Source organism: Triticum aestivum, chromosome 7A (assembly GCF_018294505.1).
Source record: "Triticum aestivum cultivar Chinese Spring chromosome 7A, IWGSC CS RefSeq v2.1, whole genome shotgun sequence".
Classification (NCBI taxonomy): domain Eukaryota; kingdom Viridiplantae; phylum Streptophyta; class Magnoliopsida; order Poales; family Poaceae; genus Triticum; species Triticum aestivum.
The window spans coordinates 189,460,593-189,470,392 of NC_057812.1; positions in this window are offsets into that span (position 1 = coordinate 189,460,593).

A 9,800-nucleotide genomic window follows, 5' to 3' on the forward strand; every position below is an offset into this window, starting at 1 on the left:
CGAGCACTGAGCTGCAGCTAAGCCTCCGAGTGGGAGGTTTGCTCTCCACTCGGTAGGATTTTTAAACACTTAGGCGAGCACTGGGCTGCAGCTAAGCCTCCGAGTGGGAGTCTGGCTCACCACTCGGTAGGATTTTTAAACGCTTAGGCGAGCACTGGACTGCAGCTAAGCCTCCGAGTGGGAGTCTGGCTCACCACTCGGTAGGATTTTTAAACACTTAGGAGAGCACTGGGCTGCAGCTAAGCCTCCGAGTGGGAGTCTGGCTCGCCACTCGGTAGGATTTTTAAACACTTAGGCAAGCACTGAGCTGCAGCTAAGCCTCCGAGTGGGAGTCTGGCTCGCCACTCGGTAGGATTTTTAAACACTTAGGCGAGCATTGGGCTGCAGCTAAGCCTCCGAGTGGGAGTCTGGCTCGCCACTCGGTAGGATTGTTAAACACTTAGGCGAGCACTGAGCTGCAGCTAAGCCTCCGAGTGGGAGTCTGGCTCGCCACTCGGTAGGATTTTTTTTACAAACTTAGGCGAAACGGATTCGCAGCTAAGCCACCCACTAGGGGATTCACGCAAACAAAAGCAACAACAATTATAGGAAAATTTGTAACACTCTTGTCTTTGATAAATAGACTACAGAAGTTTTTCTTATTACATCTCATCCGAGTGAGAATTCAAGTGTGAAAGGGGCGGAGCAGTTCTGCATTCCAAGCTCGTGGCTCATCGATCTGGCGATCGACATTGTAAAGGTGATACGCTCCATTGTGGAGGACTCTAGTGACGATGAAGGGACCTTCCCAAGTAGGAGCGAGCTTGTGTGGTTTCTGTTGATCCACTCGGAGGACCAAATCTCCTTCTTGGAAGGCTCGACTCTTCACATTTCTGGCATGGAATCGACGCAAGTCTTGCTGATAAATGGTCGATCAGATCATAGACATTTCTCTCTCTTCTTCCAGGAGGTCGACTGCGTCTTGCCGGGCTTGTTCTGCTTCATCTTCGGTATAAAGCTCGACTCGGGGTGCATTGTGAAGTAGATCACTCGGCAGGACTGCTTCCGCTCCGTAAACCAGAAAGAACGGAGTTCTTCCAGTCGACCGATTCGGGGTAGTCCTCAATCCCCATAGAACCGACGGAAGTTCGTCGACCCAAGCGCCTGCTGCATGCTTGAGATCACGCATCAGCCGAGGCTTTAGTCCTTTGAGAATCAGACCATTTGCCCTTTCTGCTTGTCCATTCGTCTGGGGGTGGGCGACAGATGCGTAGTCGACTCGTGTGCCTTGAGAGGCGCAAAAAGCTCTGAACTTGTCTGAATCAAAGTTTGACCCATTGTCGGTGATGATGCTATGCGGGACTCCATATCTGAATGTTAACTCTCTGACGAAACTGATAGCAGTGCAAGCATCAAGATTCTTGATAGGCTTAGCTTCAATCCATTTGGTAAACTTGTCGACTGCCACAAGCACATGTGTGCAACCGCTCCTGCCTGTTCTCAACGGGCCAACCATGTCCAGTCCCCAAACAGCGAAGGGCCAGATGAGTGGAATGGTCTTCAGGGCTGATGCAGGCTTGTGCGACATGTTGGAGTAGAACTGGCACCCTTCACACTTGTCGACTATCTCTTTTGCCATTTCATTCGCTCTTGGCCAGTAAAATCCCGCTCGGTATGCTTTAGCCACAATGGTCCGAGAGGACGCATGATGACCACAGGTCCCCGAGTGGATATCATCAAGGATTATCTGACCTTCTTCTGGTGTTATACACTTCTGACCGACTCCAGTCGCGCTTTCTCTATACAACTGTCCCTTTATGACTGTAAAGGCCTTGGATCGACAGACGATCTGTCGAGCCTCTTCTTCGTCCTCCGGGAGTTCCTTTCTCGGGATATACACAATGTACGATATCGTCCAGTCAGGGGTGATTGCCAAAACTTCCATGATTAGGTCGACCACTGCCGGAATTTCAACTTCAGTCGGATCCGTGGCACTCTTTGGCTGCGGGGCTTCATCTGTAAAAGGATCTTCTTGGACTGATGGCGAGTGGATGTGTTCCAAAAACACATTGCTGGGGATGGCTTCTCTCTTGGAGCCTATCTTTGCCAAATCATTAGCCGCTTGATTTTTCAGTCGGGGGATGTGATGAAGCTCTAACCCCTCGAATTTCTTCTCTAACTTTCTTACTGCATTGCAATAACTAGTCATAGCTGGACTTCTGACGTCCCATTCTTTCATCACCTGATTAACCACCAAATCTGAGTCTCCATAACCATGAGGCGACGGACGCCGAGTGAAATGGCCATGCGCAACCCATACAAAAGTGCTTCATATTCTGCTTCGTTATTGGAGGAATCGAAGTGAATCTGGAGAACATATCTGAGCTTATCTCCTCAGGGGGAAACCAATACTACCCCAGCACCGGAACCATTCAGCATCTTAGATCCATCGAAGAACATGGTCCAGTGCTCCGAGTGAACTTGAGTCAGAAGTTGTTGTTCGATCCACTCGGCGATGAAATCTGCAATTGCTTGGGACTTGATAGCTTTCTTTGCCTCAAACTTGATATCTAGGGGAAGAAGTTCAATCGCCCATTTGGCCACTCGACCAGTTGCATCTTTGTTGTGCAAAATCTCTGATAGTGGAGCATCGCTGACGACTGTAATGGAATGATCAGAGAAGTAATGTGCAACCTTCTTCGTGGTCATATAAATCCCATATACAAGCTTCTGGTAATGAGGATATCTTTGCTTTGAAGGAGTCAAAACTTCAGAAACATAATATACTGGGCGCTGAACTTTGAAGGCCTTTCCTTCTTCTTCCCGCTTGACCGTAAGTATTGTAGTGACAACTTGTCCTGTGGCTGCAATGTAAATCAGCAAACGCTCCTTGCTGATTGGGGCAGCAAGCACCGGCTGGGTGGAGAGCAGAGCTTTGAGCTCTGTAAACGCTGCATCAGCTTCTGGAGTCCACTCGAACTTGTCGGACTTCTTCATCAGTCGGTAAAGAGGCAATGCCTTTTCACCGAGGCGAGAGATGAATCGACTTAAAGCGGCCAAGCATCCTGTAAGCTTCTGGACGTCATGCACACGCAAGGACGTTTCATCCGGAGTATAGTACCAATTTTTTCAGGATTGGCGTCGATTCCCCGTTCGGAAACGAGAAAACCAAGTAACTTCCCACCTGGAACTCCGAACGTGCACTTTGACAGATTGAGCTTGATATCATACCTCCTGAGGTTGGCAAAGGTTTCAGCAAGGTCAGTCAGCAGGTCGGAACCCTTCCGTGACTTGACCACAATATCATCCATGTATTCCTCCACATTCCGACTGATTTGAGTGAGCAAACACTTCTGAATCATCCTCATGAACGTGGCTCCGGCATTCTTGAGGCCGAACGACATGGTGACATAACAGAAGCACCTGAATGGAGTGATGAAAGCTGTTTTGATCTCGTCGGACCCGTACAAACGGATCTGATGGTACCCGGAATAGGCGTCTAGGAAAGACAAACGCTCACATCCCACAGTCGAGTCGACTATCTGGTCGATGCGGGGAGAGGAAAATGATCTTTCGGGCAGGCCCGATTGATATGCTTGAAATCAATGCACATGCGAAGTGACTTGTCCTTCTTGGGGACCATGACAACATTGGCGAGCCATTCGGAGTGGTAAATTTCTCGGATGAACTCCGCTTCTAAGAGCCGAGCCACCTCCTCGCCAATGGCCTTCCTCTTCTAGACGGCGGACCGTCGAAGATGTTCTTTCACAGGTTTAAATTTTGGGCCGACTCGTAGACGGTGCTCAGCCAGCCCCGTGGGAACTCCAGGCATGTCAGCAGGCTTCCATGCGAAGATGTCCTAGTTCTCACGGAGGAACTGGATGAGCGCTTCTTCCTATTTGGAGTCGACCGTCGTTGAGATGTGAGTCGGAGCAGCGTTTGGATCGGTCGGGTGAATGTGAACTGCCTTCGTTTCACTGGACGACTAAAAAGCTGATTCTGAAGCAGGCTTCTTAGCTCGTAGCAACTCACTCGGATCTGCAGTCTTCTGATACTCTTGCAGCTCGACCACCGCCATCTGAGCGTCAACAATCTTTGAGCCTTTATGAAAACACTCTTCTGCTTTCTTCCGATTGCCTGTAACAGTGATCACACCTTTGGGACCAGGCATCTTCAATTTGAGATACACATAACATGGTCAAGCCATGAAGCGTGCATAAGCTGGCCTGCCCAAAATAGCGTGATAAGCACTTTGGAAATCCATAACTTTGAATGTAAACTTTTCCTTGCGGTAATTCTTGGAATCACCGAAAACCACATCAAGAGCAATTTGGCCGAGTGACTCGGCTTTCTTCCCAGAAATGACTCCATGGAAACTCATGTTACTGGTGCTGAGCCTGGACATCGGAATGCCCATCCCTTTCAATGTTTCTGCATACAGTATGTTCAAACCGCTGCCTCCATCCATTAGGACTTTGGTCAGTCGAGTGCCTTGACAACTGGGTCGACCACCAGAGCTTGCCTCCCAGGGGTGGCAATGTGCGTAGGGTGATCAGACTGGTCGAATGTGATGGCAGTCTGGGACCACTTTAGATAATTGGGTGTTGCCGAAGCAACCATATTTACCTCACGGTTAATAACCTTCAGTCGACTTTTGCTCTCAACATCAGCAAAAATCATCAGGGTGGAATTGACCTGGGGGTACCCATCGTCACTATCTTCCTTGTCCTCAACTTTGTCCGACTCCTTTTCCTTATCTTTGGACTGCTTGCCCTGAAACTACTGGATTAGAAGCCGACACTGTCGAGTGGTATGCTTTGGGTAAATGAGTTTACCCTCTTCATCTTTCTTGGTGTGGATGTGACATGGTAGATCCAAAACGTCATTTCCATCTTGATCTTTAACTTTCTTGGGGTTCCAAGGTCCTTTGGGTTTTCCCTTAAATTTTCCCTGGGTTACGGCCAGGGCCTCCCCAGGAGCGGCTGGCTCGGCTTTCCGCTTCTGTTTTCGACTAGAATTTCCTCCGGTTTCCCGGGCGACTGCTTTATGCTTGCCACTCCGGAGTCGATCCTCATCTTCACCATTAGCGTATTTGGTGGCAATCTCCATCATCTGATTCAGAGACATCTCTCCAGTTCGACCGAACTTCAGATTCAATTCTGTGTACTTAACGCCTTCTTTAAAGGCACAAACTGCTTGATGATCTGGTACATTTTCAACTGTGTGATGCAATGTGATCCACCTCTGGATGTAATCCCTTAGAGTTTCATTCGGTTTCTGCACGCAAGACCGCAATTCCGTAAGGCCTCCAGGCCGCTTGCATGTTCCTTCAAATGTGGTGACAAACACTCGGGAGAGATCCTCCCAAGTGTAAATGCTGCTGGGTGCTAACTGATTCAGCCACGCTCTGGCCGAGCCTTCTAACATGAGAGGCAGGTGCTTCATGGCTACCTCATCGTTCCCATCGCCAATCTAGACAGCCACTCGGTAATCTTCGAGCCAAGTATCGGGCTTGGACTCACCGGTGAACTTACTAACTCCAGTCGCCAACCTGAAGTTGGGAGGAATTACAGCGGCTCTGATGGCTCGACTAAAACACTCCGACCCTAAAACATGTACTCTGCTACTGGTAGGCGCATCTCTGTCGTGGCCTTCTCGGTGAGCTCTATTCCTGTCGACCAAACCTTGAACGAGAATGGATCTCGCATCAAAGCCTGGTTCCCTAGGGTCGACTGGAATTCTCCGCCCAACAGTATGAGGGCGTCTGTCCACCTGCTGTCGAGGCACATATGATCCACTCCTCGGGGGAGGGGTTGGCACTCGACGTCGATCATCACGATCAAATTGGTGATCATACTGCTCATTCCTTCTGTACTGATCACGCCGATCTCCACGTCCCTCACGCCTCGGAGGCGATCTTGGGCTATGAGCCGACTGGACTGTATCCGCTGTAACAGATCGACTGTGGATCCTGTTCCGCGACTGAGAAACAGCGGAATTCTGGTCTCCAGCTGCCCGGAGCAATGCTCTGATTTGCAACAAGCCTCTGCCAGCCTCTGACTGGGAGGGATGAATCGACTCTGCTATACGGGCCGCAGCCGCCAAATTCTGAATCAGAGTACGATATACCTGCGGGGGCGAAAGAGTTGACGTCGACTGGATTCTGGAGCCCGTTGACGTGCTCGCCCGTCGAGTATTCGCTGGAGATTCTCCAGTCGAGTGCGCTCGGCCAAGTTAGCCAAGCGCGCGTCCTCCAAGGCTCGGGCCTCGGGGGTTTCTCCAACGATAGGAGTGTGGAGTGCATCCATGTTCCAGCGGCGAAGTTCCTCCCGCTGCAACGATGTGAGAGGCTCGGGGAGATACTCCTCGTGAGGACGCGATGGGTTGCCCCCATCCGCGCCTCCGTCAGCGCGGGGGAAACCGGGAGGACTGTGTGGCCCATCGATCACCAGAACCTCAACAACTGGGTCACTGCTGTCGCATTCGGATGCGGTCTCTGCGGAGCCAGTCGACAGGTCGAACAGGCCGTAGAGGGATTCGTCGGACTCGATTGCCGCGACTTGTGGGGTGGCCAACTGGCGGGCCACCGCATGCCTCACCCACCTTTGAAGCCTCGACCGACCGGAGCGCTTGCGCCGGCGAGAAACAGGGCGGGGAGATGCCACGGGAGCCAACCGATACTGGGTCGACGGCTGCCACAGGAGGACACCACGGACGCATGTGCGAAAGTACGTCGCCCCGCGGACGGGGAGAGCGTCGACGTCGAGTGGAGCCTCCTAAAGCCAAGCGGAGTCGTCGGCGATGAACGTGAGCGCACCGAGACGGATCTCGCGGCCCTCCACCAAAGCGCCGCTCGAAACCATGATCAAGGAGATCGGAAAAAATCGCAACTTCTCAAACTAGGCGCTAAGACTCCTAGCCCCATGGTGGGCGCCAACTGTCGTGGTTCTAACTCTGACAGTGATGTAGGGGGATATGTATGGAGAGGCTAGATCTTAGCTATGGAGGAGTTGTAAGCACACGAGGATTACGAGTTCAGGCCCTTCTCGGAGGAAGTAACAGCCCTACATCTCGGTGCCCGGAGGCGGTCGACTGAATTATGTGTGTATGAATAACAGGGGTGCCAACCCTTGATACTGAGGAGGGGGTGGCTTATATAGAGTTCGCCAGGCCCCTCCAGCCCTTAGTAATGCAAGGTTTAAAGTACATTAAGACTGGGGGTTACTGGTAACGCCCCTAATAAAGTGCTATGATGACGATAAAAGCTACTTAATGACCGACCGTTTGCGTGCAGGGTGACTTTAGATCTCCTGGCAGTCGAGTGGTTGGAATTTGGTCGAGTGATTGCTTCGTGGTTGAGTGTCTTGAATCTGTCGAGTGGGATACCTCCAAGTCGATTGAAAGGTGACTTCTTCTAGGGATGTCCTTGGGTAGGGTACTTAGGACAGGTCCATGACCCTATCCTAGGTACATAGCTTCATCATTATGTGCAGAAAACAAAAGCTCTCGGAATGACTTGAAACTCCACGGGATATCTTACAATAAATAATAATAAAATCCTCACCAAAGATGAAGACCAGGGGGCTCACACCCTTCTCACGAGGGTGGGGGGCGCCCCCCCTAGGGCGCGCCCCCTACCTCGTGGGCCCCCTGGAAGCCCCCCGACTCCAACTCCAACTCTATATAACTGCTTTCGAGGAGAAAAAAAATAGGAGAGAAGAAATCATCATGTTTTACGATACGGGGCCGCCGCCAAGCCCTAAAACCTCTCGGGAGGGCTGATCTGGAGTCCGTTCGGGGCTCTGGAGAGGGGGATTCGTCGCTGTCGTCATCATCAACCATCCTCCATCACCAATTTCATGATGCTCACCGCCGTGCGTGAGTAATTCCATCATAGGCTTGCTAGACGGTGATGGGTTGGATGAGATTCACCATGTAATCGAGTTAGTTTTGTTAGGGTTTGATCCCTAGTATTCACTATGTTCTGAGATTGATGTTGCTATGACTTTGCTATGCTTAATGCTTGTCACTAGGGCGGGAGTGACATGATTTTAGATCTGAACCTATTATGTTTTCATCAATATATGAGAGTTCTAGATCCTATCTTGCAAGTCTATAGTCACCTATTATGTGTTATGATCCGTTAACCCCGAAGTGACAATAATCGGGATACTTACCGGTGATGGCCGTAGTTTGAGGAGTTCATGTATTCACTATGTGCTAATGCTTTGTTCCGGTTCTCTATTAAAAGGAGGCCTTAATATCCCTTAGTTTCCATTAGGACCCCGCTGCCACGGGAGGGTAGGACAAAAGATGTCATGCAAGTTCTTTTCCATAAGAACGTATGACTATATTCAGAACACATGCCTACATTACATTGACGAATTGGAGCTAGTTCTATGTCACCCTATGTTATGACTGTTACATGATGAACCGCATCCGGCATAATTATCCATCATTGATCCAATGCCTACAAGCTTTCCATATACTGGTTTACTCTTATTTACTTTCCCTTTGCTATTGTTACAATCACTACAAAATACCAAAAACATTACTTTGCTTTCATTACTCTTTTGTTACCGTTACCATCACTATCAGATTACTTTGCTACTAAACACGTTGCTGCAGATACTAAGTTTCCAGGTGTGGTTGAATTGACAACTCAGCCGCTAATACTTGAGAATATTCTTTGGCTCCCCTTGTGTCGAATCAATAAATTTGGGTTGAATACTCTACCCTCGAAAGATGTTGCGATCCCCTATACTTGTGGGTTATCAAGATTAATTTCTAGCGCCGTTTCCGGGGAGCATAGCCCTATTCTTTGAGTCACTTGGGATTTATATCTGCTGGACACTATGAAGAACTTGAGAGATCCAAAAACCAAGATCTATCCCTCAACTATGAGGGGAGGTAAGGAACTGCCATCTAGCTCTGCACTTGATTCACCTTCTGTTCTGAGTAAGCTTGCGACACCTACACCTGCTTCTGCTATTCGTTCTGATATGTCGCATGTTATTGATGATGCTACTTCTGCTATGCATGATACTTATGATGAAACTACCTCTATGCCTGATACTACTATGCCACTTAGTGATTTTCTAGAGGAACGACTTGCTAGGGCTAGAGAGATTGAAAATATTGAATCTGATTATGAAGATGAAAGTGATGATGAAGAATCACTTGTTATTCCTAAGGGTTATTTATTTGATCAAGATGCTTCTTTAGCTATTTTAGCCTGCAAAGATAGATATGAACTCAAAAGGTTATTAGCTAAATGGAATAAGCAATCTCCAAATGCTAGGATGAGACCTGACCCTGCTTTTGCTACTTCACCTATATGTGTTGCTGATAAGGATTATGAATTCTCTATTGATCCTGATAATTACTTTGGTTGAATCTAATCCTTTTCATGGTTATGAATCTGAAACTGTTGTAGCACATCTTACTAAATTAAATGATATAGCCACCCTGTTCACTAATGACGAGAGATCTCGCTACTTTTATATCCTTAAAATATTTCCGTTCTCATTAAAGGGTGATGCTAAGATATGGTTTAATTCTCTTGATCCTGGTTGTGTGCGTAGTCCCCAGGATATGATTTATTACTTCTCTGCTAAATATTTCCCTGCTCATAAGAAAGAAGCTGCTTTAAAGGAAATATACAACTTTGTGCAAATTAAAGAAGAGAGTCTCCCACAATCTTGGGGGAGGCTTCTCAAGTTACTTAATGCTTTGCCTGATCATCCTCTTAAGAAAAATGAAATACTTGATATCTTTTATAATGGACTAACCGATGCTTCCAGAGATTACCTGGATAGTTG